The 17,131-nt window shown below is 48.7% G+C and overlaps 1 protein-coding gene across 8 annotated transcripts in view; it reads right to left on the bottom strand.

The window, feature by feature from the left end:
* The window catches only part of DAB1 (DAB adaptor protein 1), a 1,130,661-nt gene that overhangs the window by 519,580 nt on the left and 593,950 nt on the right, over positions 1–17,131 (bottom strand). The window lies entirely within an intron of this gene.

The raw sequence follows: 17,131 nt of genomic DNA, 5'->3' as shown, positions 1-17,131 counted from the left end.
AAAAAATATTTTTTTTTTCAACTCTCCTGAAAAATAATGTCATAGAAAAATAAAAATATGTTGGCATTGAGCCATTAACCCACAATGGGTACCGACACCTGGGGCCTATATTTCTTTGGCCAAAAATTATTAGGTTTGGTGAAATTTTCACCATTTTTGGTGAAATGTGATGGATTTATTAGCGGAGGTGAAATTGAAAAAAAAAATATTTTTTTTCAACTCTCCTGAAAAATAATGTAATAGAAAAATAAAAATATTTTGACATTGAGCCATTAAACCACAATGGGTAACACACCTGGGGGCTTATATTTTTTTGGACGAAAATTATTAGGTTTGGTGAAATTTTCACCATTTTTGGCGAAATGCGATGGATTTATTATGGGAAGTGAAATTCAAAAAACATTTTTTTTTCAACTCTCCTGAAAAATAATGTCATAGAAAAATAAAAATATTTTGGCATGGAGCCATTAAACCACAATGGGTGACACACCTGGGGGCTTATATTTTTTCGGCCGAAAATTATTAGATTTGAGGAAATTTTCACTATTTTGGCAAAATGCGTTAGTTTATTAGGGGAGGTGAAATTGAAAAAAAAATATTTTTTTTCAACTTTCCTGCAAAATAATGTCATAGAAAAATAAAAATATTTTGGCATGGAGCCATTAAACCACAATGGGTACCGACACCTGGGGCCTATATTTTTTTGGTCAAAAATGATTAGGTTTGGTGAAATTTTCACCATTTTTGGCGAAATGCGATGGATTTATTAGGGGAGGTGAAATTGAATTGTGGCAGACAGTTATATTTGTTCTATTTTACTCTATTCTATTGTTTTTCTATTCTATTCTTTTCTATTCAATTCTTTTCTGTTATTTTATTGTCTATTCTATTCTTTTCTGCTCTCTTCTTTCCTTTTCATATTCGAATTCGAGACAAATTCAATTCGATTTCAAATTTCATCCGAATTTTGGATTTGTGAAACTCAGAGACAGATTCTTCTCTATTCAAATGTATTCTATTCGAAATTTTAATTGTGGAAGACAGTTATATTTGTTCTCTTTTATTCTAGTCTATTGTTTTTCTATTTTATTATTTTATGCTCTATTCTATCCTTTTCGTATGTGAATTCAAATTTTGTCCAAAATTCGTCATTTTGGATTTGTTACTGTTGTTATTCGGAAACTCAGAGACTGATTCTATTCTATTCAAATGTATTTTATTTGAAATTTGAATTGTGGCAGACAGTTATATTTGTTCTCTTTTATTCTAGTCTATTGTTTTTCTATTCTGTTCTTTTCTATTCAATTATTTTCTGTTATTTTATTGTCTATTCTATTCTTTTCTGCTCTATTCTATCCTTCTAGTATTCAATTCGAGACAAAATCAATTCGATTTCAAATTTCGTCCGAATTTTGGATTTCTTACTATTGTTATTAGGAAACTCAAAGATACATTCTATTCTATTCAAATGTATTCTATTCAAAATTTGAATTGTGGAAGACAGTTATATTTGTTCTATTTTATTCTAGTCTATTGTTTTTCTATTCTATTCTTTTCTGTTCAATTATTTTCTGTTATTTTATTGTCTATTCTATTCTTCTCTGCTCTATTCTATCCTTTTTGTATTCGAATTCGAGACAAATTCAATTCGATTTCAAATTTTGTCAGAACTTTGGATTTGTTATTATTGTTATTCTTTTCTATTCAATCCGCAGATCCGATCCATTCTGCGGGGATCATCGGAGGGGGTGTCACCAAGTGTTACCACCCCGGGTGACGCCAACCCTATGGGCGCCCCTGGGTGTCACCAAGTGTTACCGCACCGGGTGACGCCAACCCTAGGGGCGCCCCTGGGTGTCACCAAGTGTTACCGCACCGGGTGACACCAACCCTAGGGGCGCCTCTGGGTGTCACCAAGTGTTACCGCACCGGGTGACCCCAACCCTAGGGGCGCCTCTGGGTGTCACCAAGTGTTACCGCACCGGGTGACGCCAACCCTAGGGGCGCCCCTGGGTGTCACCAAGTGTTACCGCACCGGGTGACGCCAACCCTAGGGACGCCCCTGGGTGTCACCAAGTGTTACCGCACCGGGTGACGCCAACCCTAGGGACGCCCCTGGGTGTCACCAAGTGTTACCGCATCGGGTGACGCCAACCCTAGGGACGCCCCTGGGTGTCACCAAGTGTTACCGCACCGGGTGACGCCAACCCTAGGGACGCCTCTGGGTGTCACCAAGTGTTACCGCACCGGGTGACGCCAACTCTAGGGGCGCCTCTGGGTGTCACCAAGTGTTACCGCACCGGGTGACGCCAATCCTAGGGACGCCCCTGAGTGTCACCAAGTGTTACCGCATCGGGTGACGCCAACCCTAGGGACGCCTCTGGGTGTCACCAAGTGTTACCGCACCGGGTGACGCCAACCCTAGGGGCGCCTCTGGGTGTCACCAAGTGTTACCGCACCGGGTGACGCCAACCCTAGGGGCGCCTCTGGGTGTCACCAAGTGTTACCGCACCGGGTGACGCCAACCCTAGGGGCGCCCCTGGGTGTCACCAAGTGTTACCGCACCGGGTGACGCCAACCCTAGGGACGCCTCTTGGTGTCACCAAGTGTTACCGCACCGGGTGACGCCAACCCTAGGGGCGTCTCTGGGTGTCACCAAGTGTTACCGCACCGGGTGACGCCAACCCTAGGGATGCCTCTGGGTGTCACCAAGTGTTACCGCACCGGGTGACGCCAACCCTAGGGACGCCTCTGGGTGTCACCAAATGTTACCGCACCGGGTGACGCCAACCCTAGGGACGCCTCTTGGTGTCACCAAGTGTTACCGCACCGGGTGACGCCAACCCTAGGGGCGTCTCTGGGTGTCACCAAGTGTTACCGCACCGGGTGACGCCAACCCTAGGGATGCCTCTGGGTGTCACCAAGTGTTACCGCACCGGGTGACGCCAATCCTAGGGACGCCCCTGGGTGTCACCAAGTGTTACCGCATCGGGTGACGCCAACCCTAGGGACGCCTCTGGGTGTCACCAAGTGTTACCGCACCGGGTGACGCCAACCCTAGGGGCGCCTCTGGGTGTCACCAAATGTTACCGCACCGGGTGACGCCAACCCTAGGGACGCCTCTGGGTGTCACCAAATGTTACCGCACCGGGTGACACCAACCCTAGGGACGCCTCTTGGTGTCACCAAGTGTTACCGCATCGGGTGACACCAACCCTAGGGACGCCTCTGGGTGTCACCAAGTGTTACTGAACCGGGTGACACCAACCCTAGGGACGCCTCTGCTTTCATTTTCAATTAAATTTTCTCTGACAATCCCCTCAGGATGGATCGGATCTGCGGATTGGGGAACATAATGGATCGGAATCCGATCCATTATGCTCAATCCGCAGATCCGATCCATTCTGCGGGGATCGTCAGAGGGGGTGTCACCAAGTGTTATCGTACCGGGTGACGCCAACCCTAGGGACGCCTCTGGGTGTCACCAAGTGTTACCGCACCGGGTGACGCCAACCCTAGGGGCGCCCCTGGGTGTCACCAAGTGTTACCGCACCGGGTGACGCCAACCCTAGGGGCGCCCCTGGGTGTCACCAAGTGTTACCGCACCGGGTGACGCCAACCCTAGGGACGCCCCTGGGTGTCACCAAGTGTTACCGCACCGGGTGACGCCAACCCTAGGGACGCCCCTGGGTGTCACCAAGTGTTACCGCACCGGGTGACGCCAACCCTAGGGACGCCCCTGGGTGTCACCAAGTGTTACCGCACCGGGTGACGCCAACCCTAGGGACGCCTCTGGGTGTCATCAAGTGTTACCGCACCGGGTGACGCCAACTCTAGGGGCGCCTCTGGGTGTCACCAAGTGTTACCGCACCGGGTGACGCCAACCCTAGGGACGCCTCTGGGTGTCACCAAGTGTTACCGCACCGGGTGACGCCAACCCTAGGGACGCCTCTGCTTTCATTTTCAATTTAATTTTCTCTGACAATCCCCTCACGATGGATCGGATCTGCGGATTGGGGAACATAATGGATCGGAATCCGATCCATTATGCTCAATCCGCAGATCCGATCCATTCTGCGGGGATCGTCAGAGGGGGTGTCACCAAGTGTTATCGTACCGGGTGACACCAACCCTAGGGACGCCTCTGGGTGTCACCAAGTGTTACCGCACCGGGTGACACCAACCCTAGGGACGCCTCTGGGTGTCACCAAGTGTTATCGTACCGGGTGACACCAACCCTAGGGACGCCTCTGGGTGTCACCAAGTGTTACCGCACCGGGTGACACCAACCCTAGGGACGCCCCTGGGTGTCACCAAATGTTACCGCACCGGGTGACACCAACCCTAGGGACGCCTCTGGGTGTCACCAAGTGTTACCGCACCGGGTGACACCAACCCTAGGGATGCCTCTGCTGTATATCTCTCCCTGCACAGATATCCTCTGAGATCAGAGAGTAAAAAAAAGGACGAGTCAGAAAGTCATAAAATCCTTCTTGGTCCAGCAGGCAGAAAAGCCCTTCCTAGATTTTCATTTTCAATTTAATTTTCCAGTCGTTTTTCCCCCCATCCCGCCTCATTACAGATTCTAGTTAGCGCGGAGTCGGACGTGGGAGAGGTAAAGGTTAATAGAATTTTTTAAATACACTTTGGCCATCAGCAACCTTAATGACTCCCTGGCTATTTGCCATATTGAAAAGCACTTTCGGGGCTGATTGGAAATATCGCACCAACCGCCCCACGTGCTGGGACACCAGACGCCTAATTACAGGTGGAATATTCCGAGAAGGACTGCGGGCTGGGAAATGTGGAGCTGCTGAGATCACCGAAAACGACCAATTATCTCCCGTTCTTTTCAGCGGAAGAGAAGCCGGTGAGGGGCCCGTGGCCTGACACCCTGGGACGTTCCATGCCTCAGACAGCCCCCTCCACTATATCAGACCTAAAGCTGGAGGCCAAGCAAATGTAAAAGCCGTTCAGTATATTGTACATCATCCAATGTCATTTGTAAATGCACACAGTGTAAGTATCGGATCTCAGTTGGTGTCAGCTGTTTTGCGCTCCCATACAGTAGAGCTCAGACTGGGAGAGGGAGAAGCAACACACGGATCTAATCTGGTGGTGGTCAACTGGAAATTTCTAGAGGGTCTCAAGTGCAGCGTCCAACATCTCCAGAGGGACTCACAGTAGCACCGCGCTTTCGCACCTTAGTGCCCCAAAATGTTGGTCCCATATCTCAATGTACACGAAAGTTACTGGTTCAGCTGTGGGTACAGGATCGTGTACATGGAGGTTTCCTATTTGTGTGCGCTTTCTATTGCTTGAACAAGATGGACTTCTGTCCCTTTTCAACCAGACCAACTATGTAACTATGTAAATTGGAGTACACTAACCCATAGCATTGGTGTCCGTGGACACAATAATAACCCCCAGCATTGGTGTCAGTGGACACAATAATAACCCCCAGCATTGGTGTCAGTGGATTCAGTAATAACCCCCCAGCAATGGTGTCAGTGGACACAATAATAACCCCCAGCATTGGTGTCAGTGGACACAATAATAACCCCCAGCATTGGTGTCAGTGGACACAATAATAACCCCCAGCATTGGTGTCAGTGGACACAATAATAACCCCCAGCATTTGTGTCAGTGGATTCAGTAATAGCCCCCAGCACTGGTGTCAGTGGATGCAATAATAACCCCCAGCAAAAATTTTAATGGATGCAATAATAACCCCCAGCATTGGCGTCAGTGAAAACAATAATAACACTAGGCATTGGTGTCAGTGAATGCATTAATAACCCCCAGCATTGATGTAAATGGATGCATTAATAACCCCCAGCATTGATGCCAGTGTATGCAAGAATAACCTCCACCACAGGTGTCAGTGGATGCAATAATAACCTCCAGCATTTATATCAGTGGATGCAATAATAACCCCCAGCATTGGTGTCAGTGGATGCAATAATAACCTCCAGCATTGGTGTCAATGGATGCAATAGTAACCCCCCAGCATTGGTGTCAATGGGCACATTATTAATCCCCAGCATTGGTGTCAGTGGACGCAATAATAACCCTCAGGACTGGTGCCAGTGGATGAAATAATAACCCCAGCATTGGTGTCAGTGAATGCAATAAAACCCCCAGCATTGGTGTCAGTGGATGTAATAACAACCCCCAGCATTGCTGTCAGTGAATGCAATAATAACCCCCAGCATTGGTGTCAGTGGATGCAATAATAACCCTCGGCATTGGTGTCAGTGAATGCAATAATAACCCCCAGCATTGGTGTCATTGAATGCAATAAAACCCCCAGCATTGGTGTCAGTGAATGCAATAAAACCCCCAGCATTGGTGTCAGTGAATGCAATAAATCCCCCAGCATTGAAGTCAGTGGACGCAATAACAACCCCCAGCATTGGTGTCAGTGGACACAATAATAATACTCAGCATTGGTGTAGGTGGATGCAATAATAACCCCCAGCATTGGTGTCAGTAAATTCAATAATAACCCCCTGCATTGGTGTCAGTGGATGCAATAATAACCCCCTGCATTGGTGTCAGTAAATTCAATAACAACCCCCAACATTGGTGTCAGTGAATGCAATAATAACCCCCCATAATTGGTTTCAGTCAATGCAATAACTCCCAACACTGGTGTCAGTGAATACAATAATAACCCCCCACCCCCGAGTGAGGCTAGTCCCCTGGAGGTTCGCGGGAGGGGTGTACCTATGGAGTAGATGACTACAGAGAACTCAGTCCTGTGAGTCCTAATGACCCCGAGTGGAAGGAAAGACTGTTACAGGGAGATGGCTACCTAAAAGAGCTGTATAAGACTTTCACAAGTGACTGCTGTGAACCGTCCACTAAATATGATTGCCTCTGTAATGTATGACAATGTGATGTGACTGTTATGCCATTTCCTGAGTTCCTCCGGTAAAGTGCAGCGATTCTACTAGTGTGTGGACATTACTTCCCTGGGATATACTGTAAAGGTATGTCGTGTGAAGGCCTCTGCATGGAGTGGGGCACAATATGGCGGAGGGTTCGGCCTCAGCAGGAGAAGCAGAACAGGAGTGGGGGTGGGGAATTGTGCTCTTGGTGCCATTATTAGCCAATCGCAAAAACCTTCTTACAACTTGACCGCCTGATCCAGCATTCACTATACAGCTATTGCAGCTTGACTGCTCTCAGTTATGCTGTGTTTGCTGGACTCTAGAGCAGGGGAGACGTGTTCTCTGGAGGGACCAATCACGCTTCTCTCTCTGGCAATCTGATGGACGTGTCTGGGTTTGGCGGTTGCCAGGAGGACGTTACTTACCTGACTGCATTGTGCCAAGTGTAAGGTTTGGTGGAGGGAGGATTATGGTGTCAGGTTTTTTTTTCAGGGGTTGGGCTTGGCCCCCTAGTTCCAGTGAAGGGAACTCTTAAGGCAACATTTTGGACAATTTCATGCTCCCAACTTTGTGGGAAGAGTTTGGGGATGGCCCCTTCCTGTTCCAACATGACTGCGCACCAGTGCACAAAGCAAGGTCCATAAAGACATGGAGGAGCCAGTTTGGGGTGGAGGAACTTGACTGTCCTGCACAGAGTCCTGACCTCAACCCCATAGAACACCTTTGGGATGAATTAGAGCGGAGACTGCGAGCCAGGCCTCCTCCCCCGACATCAGTGCCTGACCTGACAATGTGCTTCTGGAAGAATGGTCCAACCTTCCCATAGACACCCTCCTAAACCTTGTGGACGGCCTTCCCAGAAGAGGTGAAGCTGTTATAGGTGCAAAGGGCGGGGCCAACTCAATATTGAACCCTCCGGACTAAGACTGGGGGGCCATTAAAGGTCATGTGCGTGGAAAGGGTTTGGCCAACTCAATATTGAACCCTACAGACTAAGACTGGGAGGACATTAGCCTCCCTAGCGGTCTGATTATGTCAGTATTTCTGTGCTCAAAGCGGTACATTTTTTTGCATGGAAATATGTTGTTTTTTTATTGTAGGCCTGTAATTTTTAGGAATAACTCACTGAAATCTGTCCGAACAAGAGTCTAGTAAACATCCCGGGGAGGATAAAATTTGAAACACAAAATCATAAATTATAATTTAATAAATAATCATAAATAATAATATAATAATAATAAATTTAATTCAATAATATAATCAAACCAAAAACACTGAAATGTGAAATATAGCGCCAAGTTCGCACATCGCTGAGCAAAGTCGCAGAATCGTTTTCAGTGTCTGATGAGGAATTTCCCCCACGAATCATTATCACTCAATTCTGCAAGTGGTTCTGATTTACTATCGCTGTTCTCTAGCCGGTCTAAAACCACTTTTCACCTAAAGGGACGCTTTTTGGACGCCATGGACGTTTCTCAGTTTCCAGGCAGAAAGAACAGTAAAAATGCAGGCAGGGCGCCGGACAAAGCACTCGGGACAAAATGCATGTGAAATGGTTTGATACAGGAATGGAATACGATCAGATTTTAGTGTATTTAGTGAATGTCACTATTAAAATTTTTTACTTTCCCGCCAGTTCCGCCCCCGTACATCCCGATGTCGCAGGAGCCGGAAACCGGAAGACAGATGCCGGCATCGGCCGGAGGACATTGCTGGGGACACTGCAGGGGGGACATCGCGGGAGCGCAGGACAAGGTAAGTGCAAAAGGGATCCCGGAGCAACGCTGCAGAGTATTCCTGAGTGTAGCTCGGGGGGGTTACCGCTTGTGGTGCTGAAACGTTACCCTGAGCTACACTCAGGAATACCGCCAGGGAGGTTAAAGTTCATGTGCGTGGAAAGGCAGGTGGCCCGATACTTTTGGCAATATAGTGTATCTGCTTGTCTGTACGGGATGTAAGGACAAGCAGACATACTGGCAGGAAGAATCGATGAACTACCACACTGCTCTACATCACCATGGTGGTTCATTGAGAACTACAAGCTGACATCTGCAAAGGCTGTCAGGGCTTGTAGTTCATTCATTCATAGAACACTGAGAATGAATGATGCAGCCGCGTGGGCGGAGTTGTGCTGTTTTTAAAAAGTAAAAAGCGTCAGCTAGTACGGGGAACTTGTCCCTGCACTGCTGTCACAGGTGGGGGGGAATCGGGCAATGGCTGTAGCATTGGGAACATGTTACATGTTCCACCCTAATAACAGGTGGAACATGTAACAAGTTCTTAAAGGTGGACTTATCGTTTAAGCTGGATAGGCAGCAGACAGGGCTACAGTTGCAATGCAGTCCGGCAAAAGTGATCAACCCCTTTGTGCTCACTGATCAGTACCCCCTGCCAAATACAACCAATAGATCTAAATGGCAGCAGAGTGGCTAAGTGGTTAGCACTTCTGCCTGGCAACACTGGGGTCATTGGTTTGAATCTCAACTATGGTGCAGAGTTTGCTTGCTCTCCCTGTGCCTGCGTGAGTTTCCTCCGGGTACTCCAGTTTCCTCCCACACTCCAAAGACATGTTGGTAGGATAATTGGCTCCTGTCTAAATTGGCCCTAGTATGTGTATGTATGAATGTGAGTTAGGGACTGTAATGGAACTGTCCCCAGACTGCACTTGGGTACTTCCGTTAGACTACCACTTCCTTGTCCGAACACCGACCACAGACACCACAGCAGACCATACAAGACTAGACGACACCAGTCTTGAAGTAAACCAGGAAATAGACTACTTTATTTTAACACAGATACAAGATATATACATTCAAGGGAACAACCCCCCCTCCCTGCATAATGACACAGGGAGGGGAAATCTACCTTTAGTAACAAGAGACACACCAACAGACAGTCCCATCAGGAGGGAGGGCTGTTGGAAACACCCCCCACCAAGCCAATACACAAACGCATACATCCCATAATAGTTTGCTCCCAAGCAAGACACACAATAGAACAATGGGATGCAACCACATGACACCAAACAATCCACAACCCCCCACCCCAATATTAGGACAGATCACCCTGTATCTGTCAGGGCAGGGCCGTGGAACGGACAGGTAGGCCTAGTGGCAGGGTAACGCACTGGCTGACGACAACCACCACCAACAGACTGAAGTCCCTCAGGGCGCGGAGTCTAAGTCCCAGGCTGCCCTTCACCAGGGCCCCTGATGGTGGGGATGGACTTGACGCAACCAGGGACCAGGTCGCGGCCCCCGAGACACCCCAGCTGCGGTAATGGCCGCCGCCAATGGCGTGTAGTTGGTGAGAATGACAATAGCATAGTCAGACAAGCCGGGTCAATAACAACGGGAGAAAACAGTACAGAACAGTAGACAGAGAATCACAGGTCACGGGCCGGGTTCAGCAACAGAAGGTCAGATCAAAGGGAAACGCAGAGAATGGTCTTAGTCACAAGCCGAGTCAGAATACCAGAAGAGTCACGAGAGTATACACAGAGCTGTAGCAAGACCAAGACACAAGACACAAGTGCAAAGAGCATGTGCAGATCCCAGGCTTATATGTACTCAGCCACACCCTTCTGGGGGATGGACCTCAGAGACCTGAAGGCATAAAAGATTCCCATCATGCTCAGCAGAAATCCAAGATGGATGCTAGCACATGGAGTAACATAACCTCTGGGAAAAGGTAGGACCTTGACAGTATCCCTAACAGGTACAGGGTGATTTACACATAATAGGAATATGGGGAGCTGAGACAGGGGTCTCCCCACCTCTCCAAAGTGAGCTGGGTTCCATGGGCCCCCCACCCAAAGTGACTCCTGTCACAGGGACCTTAGATTGTACGCCCCTTGAGGGTTAGGGACTGATGTGAATGTACAATATACATGTAAAGCGCTGTATACATTGATGGCGCTATATAAGTACCTGTAATTAATAAAAATAAATAAAAGAGGCAGCGTGCAATGCACACGGTTGCAGCAGTAAGGGGTGGGTTTTTACGAATTAAAACAGGCAGTGAAGAGGCGATCGAAATGACACATCAGCACTCTAAAAAGAGATCCAACGCAGATTGCGCTTCAGAGGGCAAAGCTCATGGAAACCAGCCCTTACAATGCTATTACAGAACCAGGCTTACCTAGCCTCAGTGAAAGCAAGAATGATTTGGAGAAGGGTGACATGGCAAAAGAGCAGGTCGCTTTTCAGAGGGGCAGCAAGGGCCGCTGCACATGTGAACAAGCCCTAAGCCAGGGTGGAAGCTGATCGATTGTTTTGCATCAATCAGCAGCACTGCGATGCACTGGTTGTGAATTTGATTGTATTTTTCAATCAATCAGATTATGAGATTACATGGTGGAAATGGAGATGTTAGCGATAAGTTACAATTGTAGATGTATCTTCCAACTATCAATAGAAATCCACTTCCCCGTGTGTGGCGTATCAATCAAATGTCTGATCGGTTACAGATCAAATATTCCTATCAGGACAGAAGTATTGGAGAAGAAATCGATCAGGTATCAAAGCAGCATAGCCACCATTCAGGGCTTTTTTTTTTCAGCGAGAACGTAGAGGAAGGCAGTCCAGGCACCTCCAGCACTGAATGTAGGTTCTAGAAGGGGTTCTAGAGGATCTATCGTCTCTGGGGGGTGAGAGGGGTCTATTGTTACTGGAGAGGCTTATTGTTGCTGCTGGGGGACCTATTGTTGCTGAGGGATCTTATGTTGCTGGGGGGGGTCAATTGTTGCTGGGGGAATCTACTTTTGGGGGAAGGGTCTATTGTTGCTTATTATTATTATTATTACATCGCGTTTATATAGCGCCAAAGGGTTTGCTCAGCGCTGTACAATAGGGGGACAATACATGGCACAGTACAACAAAAACAGACAGCGTACGAGGGGTAAGAGGGCCCTACTCTTTCTAGCTTACAATCTAGGAGGGAGGGGGTAGTGGAACAATAGGAAGTGGCTGAGGGGAATGAAGTGGCTGAGGGGGATGAAGTGGTGGGAGGAATGAGGGAGAATGGCCGTTAGGTGAGGGTGGGGTAGGCTTCCCTGAAGAGATGGGTTTTGAGGGAGCGCCTGAATGTGGGGAGGGAAGGCGACAGTCGGATGGATTGGGGCAGTGAGTTCCAGAGGATAGGGGAGGACCTGGAGAAGTCCTGCAGTCTTGGATGGGAGGAGGAGACCAGGGAGCAGGATAGAAGGAGGTCCTGTGAGGAGCGAAGGGTACGGGTAGGGTGGTACTTAGGGATCAGGTTGGTGAGGTAGTCAGGGGCAGTGTTGTGAACGGCTTTGTAGGTCAGGATTAGAAGTTTAAATTTGATGCATTGGGCAATCGGGAGCCAGTGGAGGGAGAGGCAGAGGGGGGTGGCAGAGGTGGAGCGGGTGGTGAGGTGGATGAGTCTGGCCGCTGAGTTCAGGATGGTTTGGAGCGGGGACAGCCTGCACTTGGGTAGGCCAGTGAGAAGAGAGTTGCAGTAGTCAAGGCGTGAGATGATGAGGGAGTGTATAAGAAGTTTGGTGGTGTCTGGGGTGAGGAAGGCACGTATCTTGGCAATATTGCGGAGATGGAGCCTGCAGGCTATGGCTAGAAGGTCCTTTGTTGCTATGGAGGATCTATTGTTGCTGGGGGAGTCATTTGTTGGGAGGAGTCTATTGTTGCTGGGGTGAGGTCTTTCATTGCTTGGGGAATCTATCATTGCTGGGGAGGGGGGGGGGGCTAATATGGTGGCCAGTGGTGTATTTATTTTATGTACTGCTCTAGTCTACACTAAAATCAGGCAACCCCCATCCCACCTCACCAGCACACACCCCACCCTACCACCACAGCCCATCACCGCAACACCCCCACCATCCCCCAGCTGCCACCACCCCACCGCACCGCAACCACCCAATGCATGTAGGAACCTTAGCCTCCGCACTAACAGAAGCAGATGGCCAGATGGTGCGGACCCTCCAGTAGAGCGCAGCCTCCTCCGGATCTCATGGTGGGACTGACCAGGTCCCAATACCTGCCACTTGTGCCCCTTCTTCCGGGGGAGGAACCGCCCACCTGAAAATTGCCACCCTAGGCAAACTCCTTGTCTAGCGGTAAATACGCCGGTGCTTGTGGCTGCAGGGGAACTATATTATTACTTTTCTTGTTTTCATTAACAATTTACATACAAATTACTTATCACCACAAATAGATATTTGCTTCTGTATTGGCTAAAAGAGGCAATACTGAGAGATGGGTAAGGGGCTGAAGCAAGGGATGTTGCTTGGAGGTGGGTAGGGGGTGTAACCAAGGGATGTCACATGGAGGTGGGTAGGGAATGGAACCAAGGGATGTTGCTCAGACGTGGGCAGGGGTGGAACCAAGGGATGGTGCTCGGACACGGGCAGGGGGTGAAACCAAGGGATGGTGCTCGGACATGGGCAAGGGGTAAACCAAGGGATGGTGCTCAGAGGTGGGTAGGGGGTGGAACCAAGGGATGGTGCTTGGAGGTGGGTAGGGAGTGGAACCAAGGGACGTTGCTCGGAGGTGGGTAGGGGTGAAACCAAGGGATGGTGCTCGAAGGTGGGTAGGGGGTGAAACCAAGGGATGGTGCTCAGAGGTGGGTAGGGGGTGGAACCAAGGAATGTTGCTCAGAGGTGGGTAGGGGGTGGAACGAAGGGATGTCGCTCAGAGGTGGGTAGGGGATGGTACCAAGAGACGTTGCTCGGAGGTGGGTAGGAGGTGGAAGCAAGGGATGCTGCTCGGAGGTGGGTAGGGGGTGGAACCAAGGGATGCCGCTCGGAGGTGGGAAGGGAATGGAACCAAGAGACGTTGCTTGGAGGTGGGTAGGGGGTGGAAGCAAGGGATGGTGCTTGGAGGTGGGTAGGGAGTGGAACCAAGGGACGTTGCTCGGAGGTGGGCAGGGGTGAAACCAAGGGATGGTGCTCGAAGGTGGGCATGGGTGAAACCAAGGGATGGTGCTCGGAGGTGGGCAGGGGGTGAAACCAAGGGATGGTGCTCAGAGGTGGGTAGGGGGTGGAACCAAGGAATGTTGCTCAGAGGTGGGTAGGGGGTGGAACCAAGGGATGTCGCTCAGAGGTGGGTAGGGGATGGTACCAAGAGACGTTGCTCGGAGGTGGGAGCAAGGGATGTCGCTCGGAGGTGGGAAGGGGATGGAACCAAGAGACGTTGCTTGGAGGTGGGTAGGGGGTGGAAGCAAGGGATGTTGCTCAGAGGTAGGTAGGGGGTGGAACCAAGGGACATTGCTCGGAGGTGGCTAGGGGGTGAGTCCAAGGGATGTTGCTTGGAGGTGAGTAGGGAGCAGAAACAAGGGGTGACTCAAAAGGAGGGAGTTCTTACACCTATTCTCTAAGAAAAAATGCTCTGACACCAGAGGATCTTCCATGGTGATTACATTGTAACAATACACCTTTTCCTGGAAGCCGCGAAGAATACAAAGTTTTATACAAACTTCCAGAATTTTAAAGCTTCTATGAGATTTCGGTGATTGGGTTTACATCGACTTTGACCACAGAGCACCTTTAAGAGAGAAAACTCTCTCCGCATGTTACGGCAGAGCTGAGATTGACCTGATAGAGAACTCATTATTCAATATTAATCTACCTGCGCCGGATAGGCAAAGTGAAAATAATTGGGTAATTCTATCCATTCCAACCCAGCAAGGAAAAAAAAAAGAGGGAATGATTTAAACATGAGCGAATCTCCTTCACGCCGATCGCGGAGGTCACCGGCAAAGAGTTTACAGGTCACATGAAAGACTGCTGATAAAAAATGCAGGCGTGTGTAAAAGATTTATAAGTGAGGAACGCGTGACGCTATGTAGCCCGGAATGTGAAATGACATTTTAGCGCAGAAGAGATGTCCCGCAGGACAGTTTCCGAGAGCCCCGAAAAGTCTTAAAGTGGCATCTTTCAGAAAGCTGAAGCATCAGATGTGCCAAGCCTGCCGAGGTTTAAGTGGCATCAATAAATCCCGGCGAAGGGGTCAGCGCCTGGTCAGCGCAGCCGAGTGATAAGTCAACCGAGGGAAGAGTTGTGACAAAACTCGGGGCACTTCTAGGACAGAGGGCAGATATAGGGCAAGTCTCCCAGGGTTCACGACTAGTAATGGCGTCCTTCTACTCCCATCACCCTACGAAACACAATGTGTCCACCATTCCATTCTCATTACAATCAAAGCCGGGACAGCACGAGATCTTCATCCTACTAAATTTGCTGGTAAAAATATAATAGTTTCAACCAAAAAAAAATCCAGGCCATGTATATACTAACAGCCAGGGGCGGACTGACGATTTGGAAACTGGGGCACTGCCCGAGGGCCCAGGGTCAGTAGGGGGCCCCATGAGATGCCCCTGGTACCTTTTTCATAGGCTTTTTTGAGTTTGGGCAAGGACACAGGGGCCCCATGATCCCCTATTGCCTGGGGGCCCCATGAGTTGTCAGTCCGCCCCTGTTAACAGCATTTTATTTGGAGCGTGAATCTTAAATCCGACCTCCAGCCTTCCTTTCAGTCTTGCACAATTGTAGTGGCTCCTCTCTGGGACTGAAATGGCTTCCTCTGATTTCACTGCACACTGTGAGCTTCTCACAATGTGCATTAGAAACTGCAGCAAGTCAGATAGAGCCCTTTCCTCATTTCCTGGCTTGAGGGCATCCAACATTATCTAGCCCTTTCCTCATCAGCCTGACTTCCTCTGGCATCGCCTCTTGGATTTCATTGGATTTCAGTTCTCTCAATCATGGAGGCTCAGAATCACAAGTGGGTGATTCACAGGGATCTCTTGTTTCTTGTTTGTTACCCAGGGCAATCTGCATCCTAATTCATCCCTGAGTACTCCAACTACACCATGTCATCCCTGTTAAAGGGACCACAACCCAAACATTGGAGATATTTATCTACCTTTCATGACCCATTCCTGGCATCCTGTACACCTCTATATCTGCAATATGAGATCTTAGGCACTGCTAATCTCAAGAGATTTGGAGCAAGATTTGGTGATGTCACTTGTATGCTGCTTCACTATTCTCCATGCTGGGGGTTCCAACATGAGGAAGCAAAGCCTTGCCTCTACCAAGATGGCCTCCTCCACATAGAGGCAGAACAAGGTATAGTAAATCAGGGGAAAAGATGCAGGGAGACCACAGACAATACTGGCAACTTGTCATTTATACTCTGCCTGCCTTATTTTGGACAGTCTACAGAATTCATAAATATATATATATATATATATATATATATATATATATAGTATATATTGTATATTTATATTTCATAAATAGAATACACACCGATCAGCCACAACATTATGAGCACCCACCACAACCTGTTGAAGCATGGACTCCATTAGACCTCTGAAGGTGTGCTGTGGTATCTGGCACCAAGTCGTCAATGGCAGATCCTTTAAATCCTGAGAGTTGAGAGGTGGGACGTCCATCTGACTAGATTTTCCAGCACATCCCACTGATGCTCAATTGGATCAAGCTCTGGAGAATTTGGAGGCCAAATAAACACCTCGATGTTGCGTTCCTCAAACCATTCTTGAATTCATCAGACTAGGCCACCACCTTACATCTCTCCATGTTCCAGTTCTGATGCTCATGTGCTTATTGTAGGCTCTTTTGGCTGTGGAAACAGGTCAGCATTGGAGCCCTGAACAGTCTGCTGCTACAGAGCCCCATACACAACACACTGTGATGCCCTGTGTGCTCTGACACCTTTCTATCAAAACCAGCATTCACTTTTTTGGCAATTTGAGCTTTATAGCTTTTCTGTTGGATCAGACTACATCGGTGAACCTTCGCTCCCCACATGCATCAATGACCCTTGGCTACCCATGACCCTGTCACTGGTTTTCCTTCCTTGGGTCACATTTGGTCGGTCCAGACCACTGCAGATTGGGAACATCCCACAAGAGTTGCAGTTTTGGAGATACTCTGACCCCGTCATCTAACCATTACAATTTGGCCCTAGTCAAAGTCATTCAAATCCTTATGCTTGCCCATTTTTTCTGCTTTCAACACATCAACTTCCCGGGCCAACATGTTCACTTTCTGCCTAATATATCCCACCCACGTTAGGTGCCATTGTAAAACAATATTCAATGTTAGGCCACCATCTTCCATTGCTCTGTGTTCCAGTTCTGATGCTCATGTGCTCATTGAAGGCTCTTTTGGCTGTGGACACAGGTCTGCATGGGCACTCTGACCAGTCTGTGGCTACAGAGCCCCACACACAACA

Source organism: Staurois parvus, unplaced genomic scaffold, assembly GCF_062004578.1.
Source record: "Staurois parvus isolate SC_StPar_1 unplaced genomic scaffold, SC_StPar_1.0 ptg000917l, whole genome shotgun sequence".
NCBI classification, from domain to species: domain Eukaryota; kingdom Metazoa; phylum Chordata; class Amphibia; order Anura; family Ranidae; genus Staurois; species Staurois parvus.
This window is presented reverse-complemented; position numbering and strand designations above follow the sequence as displayed.